We start from the raw sequence: 23,246 nt of genomic DNA on the forward strand, positions 1-23,246 counted from the left end.
GCCCTTGCATCCAAAAATGAGATACTACTACTTCCACAACATTTTATTCCAAACAAATTAATAAAGTTTCGAAAAATTTAATATAAGAAATTACCTTTAAATACTTTAAATATTAAATTCTGGCAAAAAATATTTGGATGATAATTTGTAGTAAAATTTATTTTATACAATTGGTTCATTATGATAATTTAATTTTTAATATTGGTTATCGAGAAATTTCCAAATGATTAAACACTCGTTAAATAATAACTTACTAATAAAATGATATTGTTTATAACACGTTTTATTTGCCATAATCGCACTTAAAAGAAATCATGGTATGGGGAATATATTTCATAAAACTTGAAAAAATACTTATATTATTATAATAAATAATAAATAAATATTATTATTCATTTATATAGAAATTTAAAATTGTATAAAATGTTTATATAATAAAAATAAAAACCCTGTGTTCAATATACATACATTTTAACCCCCGATCCAGAAAAAGGGGTGTTATAAGTTTGACCCCTTTGTATGTCTGTCCGTCTGTGGCATCGTAGCGCCTTATAGGTATCATCGTAGCGCCGTTTGATCGGTAATTTAATGGGGAGTGTTCTTAGCGATGAACATCGAGTTTAGGGTAACGTACCCAGAACAACTAAAAAATGGCGGATCCTGAAAATCGGGTTAGAAAAAAGTTAATTTAATGGAGAGTGTTCTAAGATACGTTTTTAAATTTTGTAAATTTTTCTTGCTAACATGCTTATAGAGAAGCTGCATTATCTGAGACTGAGATAAGACCGTCCATGGCTATGAAAATTAATATATTTTGTGCGAGATCGGTAGCTCTTTTTTTACATTTCCAGAGAGAGATATTGATATATCCATGGAGAGAGATACACATATAAATAAAAAAAATTAGTTAAACTAATTTTTATTGACTTAATAAATAAGAAAGGTCTGTAAAATTAAAAAAATTATTTTCCTAATTAAATAAAAGTTGAATTTCGCACTTTTTTTACACCCATTATACAGAAAACTGTAAATACGTAAACCTTCAAAACATCACGTTCCGTGGTTCAAACACTGGCTGCAATTTCTATATAAATACAGATATAGTTAAACATGTTCACTTGCTAGCTCAAATCTGATTTATAACACGCAAAACACGCTAGCTTGAGGTTTGATTTATTACGCTAATGAAAATTATATCCTGGGAGAAAATAAATAAGAGAAAAAATAGAAATATCCTTTTGCTCACACAGAAACTTATAAAATTGTAAAAGGGGCGCCACTAGCCTTTACGTAGCTGCTTCTATATTTACTTCAATTGTAACTGACAATGTAACAAATTATTAAAAGTTAAATTATACTTTTAATTGTCCGATTATTTTTCATAGTTTAAGAATATTATCTCGAAATATATTCACATTGTTAACATGATTCTCAACGATCATATGGCTTGGAGTCTATAATAGCCTCTCTGGATGCAAAAGATTATCAGATCGAAACCCAGCCACGTCCATAGATTTTTTTTAAATTCTATTTTGTTACTCAGAAAGTACATAAACTTTTTCTTAGCGATGATTAAAATTAAGAAAATCAATTCTAGTTTAACAAACTAAAACACAGACTTTTGTACAAAAGTGTATAATACTTTTACTTGCAATGTAAAATTCAAAGCCTGAGGTGGTCGATTTATGTCAAATTTGTTAATGTAAAGGATGAAGCTAGACAGCATCCCCCGCTTTGAATTTTACTTAACAATTAAAATTATTATCCACATTTTAGTGTTAGAAAGCGTGCCTTTAGTTTTTTAACAATAATTTATTTTATTCTCATTTCACATCGTCAAGTGTCATGAATATGTTGTTCAGTACTCAATATACATTTATTTTTCGCAATAGTTATATTTGGGTAGAAAATTTAATTAAAATTATTTTTTTACATGTCGGAGATGAGTTAATAATAGCATTTGCATATTTAGCTCATTTTTTTGCTCTTTTTTTTCGGCGTTAAGAAAGAAATAGATTATGTAATTTTGATCTTTTAAGGTTGTACACATTTTAACTTTTGATCCTCACTTTGTAAACTAGCTTTTCGCATAGTTTCAGACAATTTCATCAAAACCTAATTTTCTCATAAAAATAGCAGGACGGCTTTTTGATATACATCTGATTTATTACATATGTGGGTATGATAAATGGATAATGTAAAATTAAATTAAATTTGGTAATACATAAAAATTTTTATCATAAAAAGGATACAGGTAGAGTATAGTGAGGTTACATTGTATTTTAAATGCATTATAGTTATGCTGACAATGACAATCAAAATAGTAATAATATTTATATAAAATAAAATAAATAAAATGACATTGTGTTAACAAACATTCAAACCATCCATCCATAATGAATATATAATATTTATTAACCTTCATAAAACATCAAATTATCTTCTAATTTTACGTATGTTCGTTCATATTCATAATAATTACTACCTGTTATATGGTGGGTTACATGGAACACACATTTAATACATGCATGTACACACATATGAGCCCTTTTTGTATATTAGAGTAGGAACTATGGTCCGGCAGATCTAAGAAAAAAATTTGTGCGAGATGGCTGCATCGAAAATTTAATACTAGCAAAATTTAATGTCGTATCTGCCGTTCTTAACCAAAACCAATTTCAAAACCCTAATGAAGAGAGATCCTCCAAAATTTCATTATTCCCAGAGGATTTTTAGAGAATTTATCACACCAACTCTGATTTGCATCTATTGAGATAATTTAAACAGAGAACATCTTGGGTGTTATATTGGCCACGAAATGATACATACATACAATACCTCTGTGCACGTTATATTCAAAAAATAATTTTGAATTATGCTGGAATCATTAATCCATTCCTGGGAAATCATTTTCCTATTAAATCCGTGTTGATCAGGGGAACACAATCTGGAATAATTTGCGCGGACATACGCCAAGGTCAATTTCTTTTCACCTACTTACAAGTGTATAAAAGTTTATAATATTAATATTTATAATTAACGAACAATATTATAGTTTTATTGATTTTCTAACAAATTATTTTGATTATAATTATTATAAATATTTTATTTAAGTATTTAAGATGGAGTTTGACATCCTTTTTATATATCTTTAGTCTTTGACATATGTGCTTAAAAAAAGAAACTGCCTCGAAATATTAGTTACAGTTAGGGAAGGTAAACCAGAGGATGTTGTTTTTAGAGAGTCAAAACAGTCGTTAAAACTTTGCATGCCATATTTAACTCCTGAACTTAAAATAGGGGTGTTATAAATTTGACCGATATGCGTGTGTGTGTGTCTGTTTGTCTGTCTGCCTGTGTGCGGCATCGTAGCGCTTAAACGGGTGAACCAATTTTGATTTTTTTTTTTTTCGTTTGAAAGGCAATTTAATTTTAAAGCTATCAGAGTATTTATTAAGGGCTTATAAATAAATGTAATTGATATTTTACAAAATTTATCAAAAAATGAATGAAATTTAGTGTAATTATATTACGCTTGGCATCGTTGCAAATATGCTGAAGATTTGCGATTGTATTTCCAAACAATAGTTTTATTAAGTAATGATATAATTGTAATTCAATAGTAAAATATATTTGTTTTAATGCAATTAAATTTATCACGAATTAAAATTTTCGAATACATTTTTGAGCTCAGATATCATGAACTGATCGTAAAATGTCAGCATAAACATTTTAGTGTTGTCAGACTTCATACGCCACAATCTTATGTCATAACTTCATACGTCACAACTTTTTTTTAAATACCTACATAAAAAGATATTTTTAATAATTAAAAATTTTTCGAAATAATTAAATATAGCATCTTATAATTAGAAAATTTTTTCTTAATTAATAATTAGGCATAAATACCTATATAGTTTTATCAATTTAAAATGAACAAAATTTGTCTATTTAAAGTTTTCGGAATATATTTTGTTTTATGTATTTTGCATGACACAGAGTGATAGGGACAATGAAATACACTTTCATAACAGCCTTAATCGAAAAGTTGTTTAATCGCCTTAATCGAAAATTACAATCATAGTTAGCGAAGCATTATCTCATAAATAACTAGAACAAGGAGTGGTTCTGGGCTCTCAAAATAGGGTACTACAAGGAAGTGCATTTACGAAAACTATTTTAAAAAATGAGGGGGGATGTAAGGGCAAATATTTATGAAAGGGCACCACCAGGAATACACACAGTTCATAAGGTTAGGTATGGTAACGTTGGGATATATTGGCTATCCACTAAGGACACACTTAGGCTATAGAGCCCGTTGTGATACTTTTAACACTTATAATTTCATTTATCAGCCCCTCGATTATTTTCAGAGGCTGAGTACACCTCCTTCATGCAAATACCAAGCACTGCAACAACTCATCACAACTATTATATTCTTTTAATTAATTTTTGTTGTCACGGCGGGAATACCGCGAACGGAACTGAGCTACTAGGGTCACAGTTCATTAAAAAAGACAAAAATAAAGAGGGAAAAAGACAAATTTTTATGAAAAGGTACCACAAGCGGGGCACCAAGTTTAGTAACAAAGAGTAAAAAAGTCTTATAGATTTATAGATTTTATTTGGCCATTTGCCTTAAATCCGCTACTGTGAGACCTGTATTCTCTATATGCCCTTATTGTTTGATAGTTTCGATACACCACATATAAACTTTTAACTTTTACTGTACGTTTTAAATTAATTAATTTATTCATGACAAAACGTTGCATGGCGAGAATTTATTGTGGTATACAAATGCAAGAGAAAATTAACAAACAAAAAATTATCTCATTTCAAAGCGGAAAAAATTCCCTCTCTCTTAATTAATCATACCAGCATAATTAATTTAAAAAATTATATTTTGAATATTAACGTAAACATAGGTTTTAATTTATCATTTCGTGTTCAATATAACACCCACAATGATCCCTGTTTAAATTATCATCAGTATGGATACTCAGAGTTTGATTGGTGTGACAAAGTTTTAAACTTTGTGTCATTTTTTTTGCTCCTATTTCTTTTTGAATGGATTTCTTTTAAGATAAATATATTAGGTATACGGCACATACAGCTACGATTCAAGCTTGATTTTTTTTTATTACCAACATACTTTTGTCAATTCTCAAAAGAGCAGACAAACTGAATCACAGAAATATCATTCCATTAAGTCTCTTAGTATTACAATCATTTCGTAACGATAACCTTTATAAAACTCCAAATTTTTAAATAACGTTAGTCTTTTTGTACCTATATTGAATATAATAGTTCATTTTCCATGATCATTATCTAATGATAATCCACAAATATAAAGTACCTATATTTTTGAAATTATTATGTTATATACCTTTTAAAAGGAATTATTATGCCAGCGTATTAATTATTCTGTATACAGAATGCATTTTTAAAAAGTTTCCAGCCAATTTAATTTGAAAAGATGGTAAGATACAGGTCTTTTTACTTTTAGGGTTTATTGAAAAAAATGTGTCTAGTTTTTATTTTCCAAGGGTGCCTTTCAGTTCAAACAACGGTCAACTTTCTTTTTTAAAAAGTTCTACCTATTTTTTTGAAAACGATTCTGATATTTTGAATCAAAAAAATCAACTTTTGTTCATACATTTTTTATTCTAGAACTTAATTTTCTGTACCTCATTTTATGGGTTTTTAAGGATAAATTCTGTAGGAATAGTATAGAAAAAAATTGGTTGGTTCAACGATTTCCTAGATACATTTTAATTTGAAAATACCCGAAATCGAGTGCTCAAAATGGAGAAAAATGTAGGACAAAAAAATTGCAGACAAGGTCAGAATTTGCTACAAAAACTTCTACTAAGCTTATACTTCTGTTTGATCCGGAAAGTGCTATCGCTAAAATTTGTCACATTTTCTTCATTACTCCAAAAAATAAGAAGATCCGTGTTCTACTATTTTTTTATGTTTCAATCCGAAAAATTTAGCTGGAAACTTTTTAAGAAATCAGCCAGTATATAAAATAACGTAAAATAACATAAAATGTAAACAAAATATCTGTAAAGATCTGATTTAGCAATTAAACTCTGTATACAATTAATTTATAGTATACGGCATTATTTACAAGGTAAATAAACACGACATAGAGTAACGATTAATTATTACAAGACAAAGTTCATAACTATAATATCTTGGTAAGTATATATATAGTTAATTTGATTGGTTGATTTAAACAATTTAATTGGCTCTTTTTGAATGTTGAATTATCCATTAAAATGTTGCAAGAACGATTAGACTAGATCGTTCTAGATGAATAGATTGGCAATTAGTCTACCTCAATTATGTTAATTAACGAATTTTACTTTTAAAATATTAAAATGAATTTCTTTACTAAATTATAATCGAGCTAAAATTTTTGTGGCCGTGAGAGCTCTTGATCAGAATATTTCAGGGTGGGCTAGGAAAAGTTTCACAAAAAGCCATTTTCCTTTCTAATATTGAGGGGTCCTTAGGTAACATTGATAAATTAAATTTCCCTCGTTTTAATAATTCAGTGACAACTAATAATTATGGAATATTTACAATTGGAAAATTTCTAAGCCTACTTTTATCTAAAAACAAATTTGTTCGTCTACTCTAAAAATGTTTAGGTATAAGGGCAAATCGTGAACAATAAGTCCATTATAAATACGATTGAATTAAATATTACATACCTATACCTACTTACATATGCAATAAAACCAATTAATTAATTATTAGTATTTCTAGTATTAATAATATTGGAATATTATAGAAGAAATTATATGGTGTATTCAAATTCATTAAATTCTGTATTAATTAAAATATTTAACCCTACAACGAGCACTCGAGATATTCATTTTCTTCCTCTTTATTAAATTAAGGTATTTGTCTTTATACAATATTGTAAAAATAGTGCACTACATCATACAGCAGTGGTATGTACGTATAGATATGCTTAGCACTATCAAATAAGTATTAATTTTAACATGCTTTTAACTCGAACATCCATTTATCACGTATTCTGTATGATAATAGCATGATAATAAACATCTGTAATTCTGTATATAATAGACATCTCTCTTACACTACTTATACTCTAAATATAATTGTTTCTGTTATACAAAAAATTTTAATAACTTTGAGTGACTATATCTCAAGAATGAAGCGATCAATAGTTTTGGTTTTTTTTTTAAACTCACATGTACAAATTCATGAATGTTCAGTTTGTTTTTTGAAAATATCTTAATTATTGTTTTTTTCTAGAATTAAAAAACTTGTTAAAAACACAACAAAACGCAACCTTTCTATACTCTCCATGTTAATTATCCGAACTTTAATTGTATTTAACTCGAGTTAAAGACGGTCAATCAATTTCAAATGTATTATTATGTTCCTAATAAGTATACACAAATTAAGAATTTCCTGTCAATATGTCCATTGCAAGACAACTACCTTAAATCAAACAAAACTTTTTTAAATAGGTACATAAAGACTCTAAAATCTAGAACTAGTAACGAGCTCGAGGAGACTTTTAAATATCTTTGAAGGTAACTATTAATGTTCCAAAGTTCGGTAAGATACGTATAAGAAATGCTTACCATTCCAAATGATTTGCTCTCTTGTAACTGAAAATCTATGTACATTGAAGCTAAGAATTATTACCTCTCGAACATTAATCGATAAACACTATTCGAATTACCGTTTCATCTATTGTTGACTAATTCTCGTAAGAAATAAACTTTATAAGTTAGATGAAGATCTATGATTCGATTGCTCAGATAAATTATTTATTTAAATAATAAATAATAATTAAATAAGATTCGGAGATAACTAACGTAAAATAGGTCGAACTGAATGCATTTTTAAAATTTCTTTTTTTTTTTTTTTATTACTAACGTGAATGAGAACGATAATATTTTCGAAAATTAAGTAATATTTTGTTTTTCGCCGTTATAAAAGGGTTAAGCAGAATATCTATGTTTAGATACCGTGTGTGTCTTAGATCCAATGGTATTAGTTTTAGCAAGTACCTACAATTATTAGTAATATATTAAAATTATATTTGGTCTAAAAAAAGACAGAAAGTTGTAGAGACATATTTAAAGATACCAAATTTTGACGTTTCACAGTCTTTATACACTTGAATTGTTAAAGTTTTTCTTGAAAAATAAAAATTATTTCAATACGAATAAAGTTAGTATAAATCGTTATATAAGACAGCAGCGCAGTTATGTGAGCTCCTTATGCGCTTACAAATGTGTAGCTTTAGTACCTCGAAACCAGGCAATTCACCTGTATAATAATTTATAAGTTGAAAGACCATTAATTCTATAATGGAGAAAGAAAGATCGAAAGACCGACTTTTATAACTGCAAAAGGTACTTATTGACTATTTGCCCGTATTCTCTAGACGAAGTGTTGCTATGATCCTTAGGCGACATTTTGTTTTTTTTTGTATTAGGTAACTTACAAATTGCTCTGCAAATTGTATTATGGATAGATTTTATTTATAAGTATTTTATTGTAATTATTTATATTCCTTAAATATTTGACTTCTCAGTTGAATTGATAATAATGAGAACATTGAAATTTAAATTATACTGGTTTCATTTTAAAAGAAAAGAATTTGTACAGTTTAATTTTTTTTAATGTATTTCATCTCAGTACCACTTGTATTTCATATCCTTAACCGAATCACACTTATAGTTTTTCCATTAGAGTTTTCCATTGAATTAGCCTACCGCTATGGAACACACTCTTTATTTATGTTCCAATGATTGAACATTACTATTGAATAGAATATCTACATGTATTTGTCAATTCATCATCACTGTATTTATATATCTCATATACACCATAATTACTATAATTAATATTTTTAAAAGATAGGTAATAATTATATACACAATTCCTTGTATGTATGACAGGACACCAATCATTATAAAATTCAATATTAATTTTAATTACCTGATAATATAAAACATTTTATTTCAATTATAATACAGCCTTTTTAAAGTCGACGGTGAAAAAGTTTTTAATTTGTTGTACCACATAGTTTTAATGACGACTAATTCAATTGTAATTATAATTAAGTAATTTTAGATAAGTTTCTAAATATTATTTGCATTGAACCAACAAAAATAAATTGTTGGGAATTGTTCTTTTTTATAATCACGTTACAATAAAACGTCGAGTATATTCCTGTTCTTTTCGTTCCATGTCAATGAACTCTACTGTAAAAATTGTAGGTCAAAAATTATCTACAAGAAAAGTTTTCAAGTTTTTTGCTAGATCGATAATTTCTTAGTTAGGGTGCATAGAAACCATAAGGAATATTTTTTACATTTAAACTTTCGTTCTATCTCTAACAGTTTACAAGATGGGTCCTACGGACCCAAGACCCAATTGACCTATGTTGCTCATTTACGAACTTGACCTCACTTTTTACATCCTCAGCACGCTATAAAAATTTCAGCTTGATATCTCTTTTCGTTTTTGGGTAATCGCGTTGACAGACTGAATCGGACAGACAGACAGGTAGACAACCGGAAATGGACTAACTAGGCGATTCTTTGAACACCTTTAACAAAATTTTGGTCGTAGCATGAATATTTTTAAGCGTTACAAACTTGGGACTAAACTTAATATTCTAAGTATATTTCATATATACAAGGTATAATTATTCATCGAATGAAGTAGTAAGTTTACAAACAAAAATAATAGTCTAAATTTTGCCATGAATATAAATCGTTAATAAGTTTATTCGTAAAATATTTAATACAATTACTTAAATAAATAATAATTTTGCTTTTATTCATTATAAATCATTAAAATTGTTCATAATAAAATGATTTATTCAAATAGAAATAAATACCTATACGTAATAATATTATTTGATTTTTAAAATACAAATATTAAATCGTCTCATTAATTAGTTAATTAACTCAATTTATAAAAACAATGTTGTGTTGATTATAATATGTTGTCAATTTAAATAATAACACATACATAACATCAGTATAGAAAGGTATTTCAATAAAATAAATACAATACTATTGTCTGTATAAGGTTGTTCAACCATCAATCAATCAATTAGAGCAGGGCTTCTTAAACTATGGGTCGCGACCCCATTTGGGGTCGCGTAGCAAAATTCTGGGGTCGTGAGAGGTAAAAATACAATTTAACAGAAAATATTTTTTAACTTGTAAAATTATTGTTATAAAGATAAAATAACAATTATCGTAGATAAATATATCATAAAATCTTCTAGTTCGGAAAGATTGTTTGTACCTGCATTTCTATTAAGAGTATTATAATAACTTGAATAACATTTACTGTGAATTATGAAATGTTATTGGAATTAATAAAAAATATAAATTTATTTTGTCAATCTCTAAAAGCCGAAATAATACCGAGAAATAATTATCAACAAAATTTCGAAGAGGTCTTACGTCCAGAAGTTTCAAACATTCTACCAAGATTTGATTTGTTATGCAATAAAAAACAGGCACATCCATCTCATTAAATTTTTAACTTATACTTTAATTTAATACTTACCACGCAACTACTTGAATATATTCGAGAGAATTAAAACGATCAGAATCCACTTTTATTTTTGAAACTATAATAAATACAATTTTATAATTTTTTGTTCAATTTTTAATTTTAGATTTTTGTATGTTTCAAAACGAATTCTAAACTTATATATTTTCATTTGTATATGTATATTATTACCTAATAAATAAATCATCAAAAAATATTAATTTATTTTTCTTTTATATTTGTATGGGGTCGTCAAGAAACTCGCAATCATAAATGGGGTCGTGAATTACAAAAGTTTAAGAAGCCCTGAATTAGAGTAATCAAATTATGACTGTTGTAACAGCTTGTTTTCCTTTATTACATATAGAGTATGGGGCAGAGAAGTCTGTGATTTTAATTGAAAACTGTGAGCAAATATCCATCAATTTTTCCAAATTGTTTTTTTTTTTCATCTTAACATACATAGAAAAGTATACTTGAAGTTGTTGAAACGCTACAGAAAAAAAAACTATATCTATACAAGCTGACTGATCGATCAACGAACAGCTCAAGCCGCTGGGTCTAGAACCTGAAATGTTGTACACACGTTCCTTGAATGACGTAAGTGAGCACTAAGAATATTTCTTTTGGAAATTCATCCCCTATCAATTTTTTACGGGTCAAAATTACCTTATATATTGAGTTTTATCGAAATTGGAGATAAAAAAATTTTTCGATTTTTTGCAATTTTTTAAGGGGGTACCCCTTTAAAAAAAATCGAGAAAATCGCAAAAACAATTTTTGTTTTGGAATTTGATGAAACTCGGTTGATGGAGTAATTTTGATCCAAAAAGTGTATAAAGATCAGGTTAATTTAATGATTGGATGCAGAGTTTCTGAGATATCACAATATTTGGATGGATTTTAGCCCGTATCTCAAAAACTATTCGACCAGTCGTCAAATGTACCCATTCGTCAAAGTCAAAGTCGTCAAATATATGATTTTTGTACTTTTTGGGTCAAAATTTCCTTATATACTGAGTTTTATCAAAATTGGAGATAACAAAATTCCATTAAAAATCAGGTTAATTTAATCAAAGGCCAGAATGGTCAGTTTTCATAAATTTTCTTTAATATTTTCCAAATCATTATTAACTTATTAGTAATAAGCAGGAAAAATAAATAAATTGATTAAGAAAAAATCATTTTATCGTAAAAATGCGTGGGGTGCTAAATTTTATTTATTGTTAATATTTTATTAAGTTTTATTACAATCAACATTAAAGATTCCGTATTTGAGGAATTAAACAATATTAATCGATAAATATTTCTTTAATTTACTTATTTACTTCGGTCACATAATCGAATATAGACCGTGGGACATCACGGGTTTTTTTTTTAAATGATAAACACATACTTGAAACTTCGTGAGTGGCTTACTTTTGACCAGTGTACTAAACTTTCCTGTGCGATTTTTTTCGAAAAGGTTGCTTTTTCAAAAAAGCATGAAGACGTCATATATGAGCTATCATTCTGAAAAAACGCAGCAATTTATCGAACACTATGACCACTTGATTACATTATTAATTATTCAACAATAAAATATTTTATTCGACAAAAATACTGCTCCGATGAGCTTCTATACAACCTCGAACATTCCGTACTTAATTATTTTTGTTTTTGAATACATACATAGTTCGTTGTTTTTGAATATATACATAGTTCACTTTTAATAATTATAAATGTTATCAAGTGGTCTTAGTATCCGATAAATACCCTGCAGCGTTTTTTAAAAACGATAACTCAAATATGACGTCATCATGCTCATTTAATAAGCCTTTTCGAAAAAATCGTAGAGGAAAGTTTGGTAGACTCGTCAAAAGCCACACCCAAAGTTTCAAGTACGAATTCATCATTTTAAAAAACAAGTGAAAACAAACAATTGACTGAGGTAATTGTTGAAATACCATGTATAGACAGTTTTTGACGTCATGTAAGTAAATAAAGATATCCACTCTTATATAGATCGATTTTCAATGATTGTTTTTCCTAAAAATTTCCACGGATAACCGAGCTGAAATTTTACCCACATATTCTTTGAGTAAAAATCTTCATATAAAACGTTTTGCGACTTTAAATCAAACATTATTGTCATGCTCATACATCCTTAAGACTACAAAAAGTTTGTTAATATAATATTGTATGGAACCCTTGATATGTAAGTCTGAAGCGCCATTTTATCCTTGTTTATATTATAAAAAACAGGATGTATACAAAACAAAACAGTTGAAGTGTGAAACATGTGAAATTTCAACATAATTGTGTTTTTGTGAATGTATAATATCATATTTTATTTGCTAATCAGTTTTTAATATGCTGTTTGTTTTAAGGTTGAGTGCATAAAAAAGTATAGTTAATTTTTAGATCAACATGCAAAAATCGTCTCATAGAGGAAAGTTGTATACGACGTGCTTTCCTACGCGACGTATTCCTAATGCCTACCGGTTGATCATATCGTATCTGTTGATTTTTCCATAACCCGTAAATTTTTAGAAAAATCTAACGATTAATAGATGAACTACATAATAAATCGTGTATATACCTTATAACTGTGTGTCGCTGCTTGATAAAATTTTTTTTAAGTAAAAGTGTACCTACTAAATTTCTAAAACCGAACCGCTACCTACAAAAATATTTTTTAGCAGTCAATAAGATAGATGCACAGACTCTTTAAAGTTGCTTGGTGCGAATTAGGAAAAGCTGCCCCTAGCTGCTGGCAAAACAATAAATATTAAATAAATTTCGATTTCTGCCCCAATTTCCTAAATTTCTCTTCCAATACTCTCTATAAGTAGTCTTGATTATTTTAATTGCTATATGTGAACTATTTTAATTGCTTAATTGCTATTTTCGAATGCTAATTAATAGTTTACAAGATTTTTTTTTTTTTGAGTCTTGTTTAATGATTAATATCATAAATTATTCCTTATTACAATAATAAAAGACTTTTTAATTGTTTTGAAAAATGTATTTATTAACTTAGAAATAAAAACTTTATTTTTGCTAGAGTTATACAGCAAACTTTCAAAGTGATGATGTTTGCAACAAAGTGGTCAGCCTAGCTGTAATAAGCAATAAAAGTTTTTAGCAATAAAATTTCTAGATTTATTGCTAAAAACAAGTAAGAGTAATGTAATAGCTGAACCAATTAAATAAAATATTTGAAAAATTAACACATATGTCACCAAAATAACTCATTTTGTAAAAAGAAAAAAAAAAACAAAACAGAAAAATAAAACAAACAGAAAAAAAAAGTTCCAACCATCACAGTAAACAAACAATTAGCTCGTACGCTTTAGTTATATAAAAAATATTTCCACGTGTTCATACATTGTTTTCTGTTTTTAACCCCCGACTAATACAGAAGGGTGTTATACCTTTCGAGTCACATATAAATAATTACAGAATATTTACGTCATTATCTACGAATTACCAACGTTGATTGTCAATCGAAACTTTGAAATAATTCAATACTGTGTAGTCTAAAATTATTACAAAAACATACCTACGAGTAGATAATATTTTTTCAATGATAATTTTTATCGAATCGTGTTTAAAGAAATGTAGCTAACGATTTTGTACCACAGATCAACGGATGTCGAAAATAACCTTCGTTATAATTTATATGTACAGGCATAGTTTGTAAACACGCAAAATTTACAAAAAAAGATTAAGAGTCATATAGGAAAGAGAATTTCTATATTAATAGAAAAATAATAATTTCTCTGTTAATAATTAAAATTTAATTATTGTAATGGCAAAAACATCTATCTATTTAAAAATGTTAAGTTCGTTTGTGTATTGCTTATGGAATCAAAAAGCTCTACATCGTTTGAGCTCAAATTTTTACACGATATACAACCTGCTTCGAGGATGATTTTTTGTCTATATTTAACCCCCAGGGGGTGAAAGAGTGGGGAGTACAAGTGAGGATGAAATTTTGTATATGGAAAATCCATGTTAGTAATTTTATATACATATAAATGTTTGCCTAAATGTCGTGCTACTACGGTTTTTTTTTTAATTTCATGTGATTTATAATTTTTTAAAGATAATTATAATTATTATTCCCACAAGCAGCATGTTAAGAATGTCTCTTTATTAATCAAAAATCTGAGACTATATTTTATCGTTTTACGAAAAAATTTGAAACAATGGTTAAAAGCCTTATATATGAAAAGTTCAAACCAGCAGAAATTGGCAAATCAAGATAGAAAATTGAATTTTTTACAGGTTTCTAAAACAAATACAGTGTAAAAAAATTTCTTACAAAATCTAATATCATGGAATGAGTATTTTATACAGAATTACTAATATGTACGGTTCTTTAAATTATCTATTAAATTTTTTTTTTCCTTTCATGGGCACGCATGTTTTTTCCTATTCATAAACAATCGAATATTTTCAAGTATACCCTAGTGGTGATAAGGTATTAAATAAAAGAGCATGACGACGTGTACATTACAAAACCCGACGAAAGGGGATATCGGGGGGAGCAGTAAAAGTAATAATAATAATGGGGTTTAACCTCCGTTTCTCTGACATATACGCCTATAACAGAGGCCACCCACATCATTATTTGTGAAACTTTATTTATTTAATTACAAATTATTTTTACAATTACATTTTTGATGTGGGTGGAGTCGGTTACTATCCAAGCGACGACAATGTGATCAATTCTGCACTCCCATTAGTTATAATTGTTCACACTGCCGCTGCCTGGATTCGAACCCGCAACCTAAGTCTAAGTAAACTAACGGTCTATAACTAATGCCTTAGACCGCTCGGCCACTTAGGCTCTGAGCAGTAAAAGTGGGGATGAATGATTGAATATTTTCAAATATACCCAAATCTGGTACCAAATAAAAGGACATGATTTGTACATTCAAAAACAGTAAATTACATGAAAATCAGTTCAGCCTCGTAAAAGTTTTTGAACTCTATTTTTTACAAGAGTTTATCAAATTTCATAGATACCACAATTTCACAATTTACTAGATACCGCAGCGACATGTGGCGGATTACAGCTAGTATTTTATATGAAACCAAAAATAAATTGCAAATTAAAATTGATAGACATAATTTGTAATATCATTATACTTTTTGTACTAATAATTGATAAATTTGCAATGTTTTTAAAATGTATACATTTAACCTTTTTATCGAATTCAATAATTTCCCACCAAGATTTATCATGATATCTATATACGTTCAATTTTCTGAAAAAATCAAAATTTGAACTTTTTTACTTGATACTAGTAAACACGGAAACATTAATCATGAGCAACATTTTAGGAAAGTCTGCTTGTTGCATTGTTGAAATTTTGGAGTTGTTTTGACTATCGTAGCCTAATTAGCTTAAAAATCCTTTAATATAATTAATGAACTACCACCAAATATTGTTATATATACCTATTGTGTCTCATTTGAAATTCGTTAACTTATGTAGCTCCTGCGTGGCAATTGTTTTATATTAACCGATGTAGATTGAACAAATTTATTTGTACGCGCTAATTTTTTACTGGTTTACATCATTATTTAATCTATGGAAAATACTTAAATAAATATTTGTTTCTATATCGCACAAAAATGTAAAGTAATGGTCGACTTGACACAGATGTCAATTTTTTCTTGGTTTGTAAATAAAAAAATATTAATTTCGTTTTAATCTTGGAAATTTGAAAATATAAATAGGGAATATGTATGAAATTTTTTTTCGCAATTCTTAATGAAATATGAAAATACCGAAAGATGACAAAAAACATATACGAATGATATATTAGCATATCTTAACTACCAATTTAACAAATATTAGACAGAGAGATCGAACATAGTATTCGACGTCATATACTATGTTTGCCAATGACTTTGAAGGCTTTTATCATAGCTGTTTTTATATTCGATTAATATTTCTTTTCCGATGTTTGTTTTAAATGTATGAGGATAGCAAAAAAATATTGTAGCAGAAATATTCTGCTTGATACGGACGCTTTAGTTTACTTTTACTTTATGCTAACACAATCATAAGGTCAGGAAATAAATAGCTACTGTTTCAACCTAATATTTTTTACTTCTTTATATTTTTAGATATTATGAATTATTTAAAGATAAAGACTGCCGCGTAAGCTTCAAAACATAATTTTTTACTAGGAAATTATTTATTTTAAAATTACGTTTTACTAGCATTTAATTTTTGAAATCGGTTATATTAAAAAAAAAAAATATTTATTTTCATTTTCCACAAATCTACATTGTCATTATTTTTTATTGTCACAAATGACTTTAATTTGTACGATTTCATTTTGTAGAAGTAATTTCATGTTTGTCATAATTTGTTTTATATAATAACTCTATTTATATATATAGTTACATTTTGGACTCGTATACAAGCAATGGAATCGTTTGTGTAACTTTCCACTTCGCATAAACTTCACCAGCATGGACAAAATTATTAAAAGTTTTATATAGAGTGATTTTGGAAACATTTATTTATACGGGTATTGTGTATACCGAATTTACCTGTGGCTAAAATTTTTATTGAGAAGCATTTAAGTCATTCTGTGCTTATTTATTTATTTTATAGAAAAGTTACACTGGAATATTCGATTTGGGAAACTTTAATTTAAAAAAATTAAAAAACTTTTTTTGCTGTTTTATGATATTATACAGTAATTTGGATGGCAGTGAAGTAAGCTAGCCGATGCTTAAAAAAGGGTACTTTCTAGGTAATTTCGAACTATTTTAAAATTCAAAGGAAAGCTGAAAAAAGGAGAAACGATTCGACTAGCCTGAAGTTAGCTAGTCATAATCGTAACCAATGCCGATATCCAAAAAATAACTTTCAAGCTAATTAGGAGCTGTCGTTTCCCATATTGTACATTTTCCAAGAATTATTAGTTTTCCTCCGAATTTGGAGCTTTTTATGAAAAATAAGCTCCAGTAAAATCTTTTGAAAAAAAGCTTATGAGATTGATAAAAGTTTATGATGTCGAGAGTAGTATTAAAATTTCGAAATCAATTAGAACTGTCTTTTGCCGTTGGTAAAGGTTTTGACAAGGTTACTTCAATGATTTAAGGTAGATGTATCGTTTTTCTTTTTTATCAGATTTTTCTTTCAGTTATTTATCCATTTTGCGACATAGACCTAGTTACCTTGAATTTGGAGTTAAGTAACTAATTGTTTAAAAAAAAAAAAAAAAACTCTTTAATTATTTGAATTTCAGAAATAAGTATCAAGTGCTTTGAAGTGTTTTTATATTGCCACTATCCGCTCAATATAAAATTAAATTAATTGAATCGAAATCGTGCTTTATATAAACACCCGTATGTTTTATTCTATTCGGTTTACAGCGTATAAAAAGATATGATAGGTACGATACAAACATATATGCTAAAAAACGTGTGCTGTATTTATATAAACAACACATGTTTTCCCATATTTTAAATTCTGTTTGAAAACTTAAAATAATATTTTTTTAACAGCCATACTAACTATTTTCGTAAATATATGTTATAATTTTTATTGATTAGATATTGAATACTATACAACATATCTACCTCTATATATTTTTAGAATTAATAGACTTATTAAATGTAATGTAAAAAATTAAATTAATAGTAAATACATTTAAAATTAAATGTAAATATATGTTGCACTTTATTTCAAATTTGTTTTTTGCAATGTTATGTATAGCTTTTTTTAATTACGTACAGTAAGGCGGTAAACGACTTGCACCCGGGGCGGTGATTTGAAAATTGAGAGAGTTTAATCTGCCCACCTGTCCCGATAGCTCGCCTGATAACTCAATCAAAAAAAATATGGAGCAAAAAAATTTAAAAATGTGGGTTTATTTCAAAAAATTTTGTAAAATCGAACAATGAGTAATAGAGAGAGAAAAAAAGTGTAAAGTGTCAAGAATAAATCATCAAAACCGAACACCTTGAGGTCATTTTCGCTGATATGAAAATATCATATCCCAGTTTTTTTTAAGTATTTTATTGGGCAGTATTTCTAAATTGGCTGCGTAGATAAAAATGATGAAGATGCTACTACTGAAGCCCAAGAATATACCAATATTAAATCTGAAACAGTTCGCATTGATCCAAAGGAAATTTGATTTTGAAGGTTTTCTCGAACACCGTACATTTTCAACAAACCATCTACTGGCCAAACATGTTACAAATAAGCATTAGTATAACCTTCTGCAAAATCACACCTGAGAATTGTATACAAGATACTTATTTTATTAGGCGCAATAGAATGTTTCTATCATGAAGCGTGTTTAGAATTTCTTTGACTTAACCTTGTTATATTAAAAAAACGACCTCATGGATACCTCAAATTTGCACTCGGCCTTCATTTAAAGGACAACTCTGTTTCTTAACTGCTTGAGATAGAGGAGACACAAACAAGAAAGTGTCCCCTGGACACTAAAAAATGTACAGTCAATTTTTAGAAAATCAGTTGCGCCTAAAAATAATTTGTATCATAATTTTTTTTCTTCAATTTTTTTCTGTTTTATCCAGATTTTGAGAAATAAAAGCATCACAAAAAAAAATTCCAGTTAGATCGGCTATTTGGACCAATTTACGGCGTCTAAATGGATAAAGTTTTACTGATAACGAAAGGCACATACATTATGATTGATTATCGAAAATAATCTTCAAAAAAAAAAAAAGATTAAATTGTTTTTAAAACCTTACAAACCACTGTTAAAATCCCTTAACAATATATTATTTTACATATTTCACCCACCAATAATAATTGAAACGCCACTCATGTAACTTTAACGTTTAAGTTGTAACGATATTGTGATTGCGTTTCTATCGAACGTATGTTTATTGTTTAATCGATAGATGAGACTTTGTTTTTGTAAAAAAATTTTATCTAAGCAACGCTTGTTGTTTGTACTCCATCATTGGATACTCCGCTTGGATAAAAACGCAGTAGCCGACTCCACCCACATCATAAATTTAATTGTATATTCGTAAAGCTATTGTTCCTAACATAAACTATCGAGATTTTATAAATTGAATACATGAAATGGAAAAATTAAGTAGAAAAAAACCAAGGATATCAAAACTTAATTTGGATGGATAAGCCATTCTTAAAATAAACCTTAAAAATATATATACTTAAATTATACCGACTTAGTTATAGTCGTTATAGTTATAGTTATAGTTAAATCAAATTGGCCCAGTTTGTTTATCTCTGGGAAAGCATTATTTCCGGATGATTAGAGAAGGAAGTTAAGGTAGTACTATCGGTAATAGACTTTTCATTCCGAATGTAATGAAACTTGGCATAGTTGTCCATTATTATATTATAATTAACCAGTTAAATTTTTAGGGGCCTTCAGAGAACTGAAAAAAAGATATTTTAAAGACATTTCAACATTGATCCTTATGGGAAACCACAGATTTTATTTTATTTCACAAAACTAGACGTTCATATTTTCTGTTCTCTGAAGGCCCCTTTAGAAAATTTAACTGGTTAATTATGATATAATAATGGACAACTATGCCAAGTTTCATTAAATTCGGAGAAATGCAATGGAGAAAGGCAATGATTCCGAAAATTTTTACATTTTCGCGATCTTCATCATACTTTTCTCATGTTAAGTATTTTGAGTATAATTCGGCAAGGGACGCGTTTGTGGAAGGTAGATGCTTTGCGGCGGTCTGGCGTTTTTGGTATTCAACACTTGAGTCTTTAGATATTCAATGTAAAACATCTTCAATTGAATAGGTAAGAAGAATTATTTTCGTTGATCAGGACGAGCTGAGTCTTCGTGGAATGAATTTTAATTTTCCACACCTTGAAATGATATTCAAGTGTGGATGATATAATCGTAACTAGAGACAGGTTGAAATAAGTTTCGGTTTCCAAGAAGTAAAAAAAATATCTTTATCATCAGCAAAGAGAGTCGTTTTGGTAGATCGATCCTTCGGGATATCATTATCATTAAAGTAATACTAAAAAGGGGGGAACTAAGCAAAGATCCTTGAGAGAAGAAGAGATACACTAGGCTTGATACAAAACTGATATTGAAAAAAACTATATCTTAATATATATATTTCTTGTGTGTGTGTGTATGTGACTGAACTCCTCCTAGACGGCTGGACCGATTTCGATGAAATTTTTTGTGTGAGTTCAAGGGGATTGGAGAATGGTTTAGATTTACCATTCGGTCCACTACAACTGTTTTTGAGGGCTCCGTACCAAAAAAAATGAAATTTCATTAAATGGTGGGAGCGCATATAAATCATATCACATTATGTATACTATGTGTACTATGTATTTTTAATAGTATTCAGGTATTGTCAATAGGCATTTATTAGAGCCATATGCGAGCGCAGCGAACTCTACTATCAAAGGTCAGGCCAAAGGTCGAAGGTCAGGCCACTCCAATAAATAGGAGTTAAATTGGGGTTTAGCGGACAGGCTAAACGTAGTATAGGTATTCATGAATTGGATTTACGTTTTTACGGGACAACGTCCGTCAGGGCCGCTAGTTATTATTAAAAAGTAAAAAAAAGTAAAATATATCACATGTACGAGCTTTTGAAACTAAAAAAAATATTTTGGTTCTTTTTTATTATCTTTATCTTTGTATTAACTTCCCAGTATAGGAAGTTATTGTAAAGGGTTCTATTTTTAAAATCTAAATATTCAACATATCTTTACGTCTCATGGTCCGGACAAGGCATTAATACCATTTTGGAGAAGAAGTATGGATAAGTGTTTACATACGGTGGCACGTACGTTCGTGGTCATTTTTTTCTTGGTCGATACCGTGCAAACAAAAATTGATATCGACTTCATTGAGGAAAAAATAACTTTGAATAAAAACATATATCTATCCATGAATAACACGAGACCCTTTAAAAGCTAAAGCTTAGTAATGGGCGTTAGGAGTAGTAATAAAATAAATGGTTAAAATATCAAATTTATTAAATTGAAAAATTTTTCAAAAATTCCTCATTAAAAAAATACTTTTTTACAAATATGATATGGTAATGAATATTATAAAAATTATACCTATTGGAAAAAAATGTATAAATATAACAAGGGTGACCTTATTAAAAAAAATATTATCAACGATAATAGTTATTAACAAACATTAACCAATAATCTAACATATCCATGATCCATCATCATCACAAAACCCATCATTATTTTTAATTATAAAAAAAAAAAGAATATTACTAACTAACTACTTATCGAGAATTATTAAATATTTAACCTTTTCATTAAAGGCAAAACTTTTTATTATAAAATAATATATAAAATACATTTGATAATTTATATAGGATTTAAAAAAAAAAAAGGCTTATTCATATACTAGAACTTCAAAAATTTAATAAACTTATTTACAGGGTGCCCTTGAATGTTTTTCGAAATCTTCGAAAAATCCTGGAAATTAAAAGTTACTACTAAAATTTGGGAATAATCTTGAATAGACGAAATAAATTACATAAATTAGATATTTAAAATTTTTTTTATATTTTTAAGTTGTCTCATTAAATTAAATATAAGACCATACAAATATTTCACGTCAATCAGTATGCAGGGCTACACTTCGTTCATTTCATATTATATTGATCTTTATAAAATATAATTCCCTAAAAATAATTTATTTTCACTTTTTAATAACGTTTTTATATTCTGTTCGAATGCCAAAAATCCAAAAAGCGATGAAAATTGATATTTATATTGGCCTTAACTCTAGTTCAAGACCGATTTTTTTGTAACCAAATCTATTTTTTTTTTCTAATTAAAAATCAATTATAAGTAACATTAAGACAAAATTTTTGACCATAAACCAACTGTTACACAACATAAGCCACAGGAACAAAACATTGACACAGGTAAAGAAATATGGCATTCTTACTTTCTGTAAAACTTTGTTTTTCTGGATATTTTGATTGATTAGCTTTACAGATTGTCCCTTAATTAAGAAACCAAGCAGAAACTATGAAGACACACAATTAACGATTATTATTATTATTAATCAACGAAGTTTTCGATAACTTCTCGAATTATATTAGAAAAAGTTGTAGAAAATAAAGTTCACTATTATTTATCATCAATGAGTTTTTCGATTTAACTTTAATACTTTACTTCTTATAAAAACATACGTTATTCTAATATTAATCAGAGAATTCTTGAAATTAAAAACGATAATTAGCGAAGTATTAATCATTAACGATTGAAAAATGCCAAAGTTTCGTCTTAAAATGACGTAAGGAATTTACAATTTTTGGTTGATCCTGTAATTTTGATACACCTTGATTGGTAAGACTTTACTTTGAGTCTTTTGTGGATTACGGAACAAAATATAAATTACTAATAATTTTTCGTTTAATGATAAGTAATTTTTTACTCACAGCGAAGTACTTCAAAGAAAACTGTAGGAAAAGCTTATTAGAACATAGTTTCGAATTATATCACTAACTAAAAGCACTAATATTTTGTAAATATGAACGGAAAGTAAAATACTTGAGGTAGTACGAGCATCAAGGCAAGTTTATATTAGTGGTTAGAATTATTTATACCTTATTTTCAACTTTGATCATGAGTTTTGTTATAAATTTATGAATGTAGACGAAAAATAAAAATAAAATTTTTCGAT

The sequence above is a fragment of the Chrysoperla carnea genome, chromosome 2 (assembly GCF_905475395.1).
Source record: "Chrysoperla carnea chromosome 2, inChrCarn1.1, whole genome shotgun sequence".
Classification (NCBI taxonomy): Eukaryota; Metazoa; Arthropoda; class Insecta; order Neuroptera; family Chrysopidae; genus Chrysoperla; species Chrysoperla carnea.